This window comes from Mercenaria mercenaria, unplaced genomic scaffold, assembly GCF_021730395.1.
Source record: "Mercenaria mercenaria strain notata unplaced genomic scaffold, MADL_Memer_1 contig_1554, whole genome shotgun sequence".
Classification (NCBI taxonomy): Eukaryota; Metazoa; Mollusca; class Bivalvia; order Venerida; family Veneridae; genus Mercenaria; species Mercenaria mercenaria.
This window is the reverse complement of record NW_026459537.1, coordinates 35,460-38,965: the sequence shown is the minus strand read 5'-3', so window position 1 is coordinate 38,965 and position 3,506 is coordinate 35,460. Positions and strand designations below refer to the sequence as shown.

Here is a 3,506-nt window from a genome sequence, read left to right as displayed (position 1 = left end):
TTTTCTTCAGTTCAATACTATTTAAAACATAAACATAAGCAATTGCAGCTCGGATTTCCAAAAACATTGAAGTCCATTTAAATAACTATGATCTAGGCCATGACGTCAGTGAGTGTATTGATATCATCTCGAGCATCGTCACAAATTTGAATTTAAAGACTTTCCGCTTGTAGAATTCCGAATCAACATCGCCCGGATTACTTGAGTTAGTCAAATCATTCTTGAAATCCTGTGATACCTCACTTATATAACATACTTCCAGTTTTTAGGATTCATTTCTGAATAGTATGGTTAGAAAGGAAGACAAGGAATCCAGTTTTCATCAAAATGTTAAAAATTACTAGTAATTTACCAGTACAATTACTAAAATCGAAATTGATATACAAAAATCGAAATTTATACAAAAAATCGCCGATGTGCAAATGACCAGTTGCTATGCCTTTTCATAAGCATAAGTAACTATATTCTCGTGCTTTCTTTACACTTGGCGATGTACTGGTATTAGAACGCGGCATTATCTAATGGATATTTAACAGTTTTTTGCACAGTCTATAAATGATAGTAACAACAAAATTAATATCGCAAACTTGCTAGAAATAAAGAGTACCTTCTGTTAATTTCCTTTTTGAGAAAAAAAATCAATCAAGGGCAAATAATAACATCAAATATTTGCAGTAGCTAATGAAGAGTATCGCATCTTTATTGTTCCTTAGATGTAGTTTAGAATTTATTTACTGTTTATACTATATGACGGAAAAGTAGCTGTGCCTTTTCTTATCTTTATAAATGTACAATAAAAATGGTTCGAGTAAAAGCTTGTAGCTTACTCATCTAAGACATTAGTCTGTGTTTATAGATTTAAATGAAAGTTTTTAAAAACCAAATGTACTTTATCATAGGTTTAGTTTGCGGTATATATAATATACAATAAGTGTCTTTTAATGATAAGTATCTCAGAGGTAACTGCATGCACAAAAAATGACTGCCATACATACATCAGATAGATGTAAAAATAATGTCCTGTAATTTTTTTTTTTGGTTTAACACCGTTTATCAACAATATTTCAGTAATGTAACGGCGGGCAGTTAACCAAACTAGTGTTCCGTGATTCAGTACCTGTACAAAACTGTTCTCCGCAAGCAACTGCCAACTTCCCCACATGAATCAGAGGTGGAGTTGTCCTGTAAATAGAGTGATTTTACAGAAATGAAAAAAAAATATTGATACATGCATCAGAAACAATTCATTTTACTTTCGTGAAAAAATCGACCTTTGTTATGATGACAAAGCTAAGGCCTATTTTGATATAAATGAGTACGTTACATAGGGTAGATGTGACTGGGTGAATAGTTGATATCGGGCATAATCTGACCTAATTTTGATAAAACAATTAATAATAACTTCAAAATGATTATAAAATTTGAAATGTATTTGTTTCACATCAACAAAACGTAACATAATGTCTCTTAACGACATATTTTGGAATGATAAACTGTGGTTTTCAAATGAGTCGATTGCATGGGAGACCTTTAAGCAGCACGGTGGATCTGAAACGTATTTACCAGTAGCGTACGATTTAATTTGATCTGTTCCTTTTGCAATTGTATTGATTTGGCTACGTCGATATTTACAAAGAGGGATACTTATAAAGGTTGGATTGTTCATGGGTGTTCCGAGGAAAAGAAGTGTAAAGGTTAAGGAATGTTTCGTGCTTGAGACGGCATATAGAAACGGTCACCAAAATGACAATAATGTTTTAAAGAAACTGGCAAAGCAAACAGATATGTCCTCAAGAGAGATCGAAATATGGTTTCGGAAAAGAGCTCAACAAGATATGAAGACTGATATTCAGAGATTTACAGACATTTCCTGGAATTTTCTCATTCGTGGGTCATGCTTTTTGACTGGTTTCTTTTCACTTTTGAATAAGCCTTGGTTCTCGGATACGGAGTACGCATGGCTGGACTGGCCGCATCACCATATCTCAATACATATCTATTGTTTTTATGTCCTATAACTGTCAAAAGTATTGGCATCAAACATTTACCTTGCTTACGAACTATAAAAGGACTGACTTTTGGGGAGCAGTTACTCACCATTTTTGTACAATAGTACTGAGGATCTTTAATTTTGTAAGGATCGACACGTTGATTCTGTTAACGCATGACGCCTCTGATTCTTGGGGGACCTTAGCAAAATAATGATGTACTGCAAATACAAAACGACTGTCGTAAATCTTATTTGTTATTTTTTTTCATTTTATGAATAATGACCAAAGACGAATTATACCCATCTAGACATCTGTATAGTGCCACATTTGAGGTTCGCGAATATATATCAGTCAGAAATAATGTAATTTTATTTTTCTACATAGTTATGTACATTTTAATGGCCGTGCAGCTTATTTGGACATACAGCATTTAAGAAGTCATTATAAACAAAGTAAGACATGGAGACCTGAAGGATCTCAGGAGTGACTCGGAAAAGGAAGAAGACGGCATGTGAGAAATATATTAGCCGCACCATGAGAAAACCAACATAGTGCATTTGCGACCGGTATGGATCCAGACCAGACTGCGCATTCCAATAGGCTTTGAAAGCGAAGAGCATGGATCCTGACCAGACTGCGCGGATGCGCAGGCTAGTCTGGATCTATGCTTGTCGCAAACGCACTATGTTGGTTTTCTCATGGCACGACTCAACTGTTGAATGAATACGTGCGCATATTTTGTATTTACTGTATCAGGTGATTTTTATTTTTTATATTTTCTGTGTCATTCCGAATGGATAAAAGTGATTCAGAAAATAATATAACAATTTATGTCAACCCCTAATCGACTTTAGATAAACAATATAATTGCCATTTATTTGCATTAGACATGTTATTGTGCATTCACCTATTTCCCCCGGGATTATATTATAGTATGTTTTACGTTTTATAGATACAAAAGACGACATGATTCTGAAAGCTTCCTCTGTTTAGTTTTAATTTCAGAATGTACATAACCCACACGGGTCTTTCTCGTCCGGATGTTCGAACTGGTTATTCCTGGTCTCGCTGACGTTGATATACCACTAGACCCCACAGATTGTAACGATATCTTCCTGTTTTACAATAGGTTACTGGCAATCCGTTGACTAGTAGCCGTCATTTTATCTGGAGTTTGTACCAGTACTTAATTGTTCTCCGCAAATAACTGACTTCCCTACGTGGATCAGAGGTAGGCAACATACTACTTCAGACACGGTAAATATGATCCATCCATCAAATAGTCGCTGTATTTGTGTAGCTCCATATACTTTCACTCGTATTTAATTATTCTCTTACTATATCATTTGAGTTCCCATGACACTATACAAATGATTGAACTACTCTTCTTAAAAATAACTAACATAGAAGAAAACAGGAAACATATTCAATTATTTTCTTTAATGGTGTTTTTGTAACAGTGCAATCTAACTCAAAATCTCAAGAAAGAAATAAATATCAAATAAGTAACTGGTT

The 3,506-nt window shown here is 34.4% G+C and overlaps 1 pseudogene; it reads left to right on the top strand.

Annotated features, from left to right (window-relative positions):
• The first annotated feature begins 1,360 nt into the window (after positions 1-1,360).
• Positions 1,361-2,948, top strand: LOC128551685 (ceramide synthase 5-like; annotated as a pseudogene).
• The last annotated feature ends 558 nt before the right edge of the window (positions 2,949-3,506 follow it).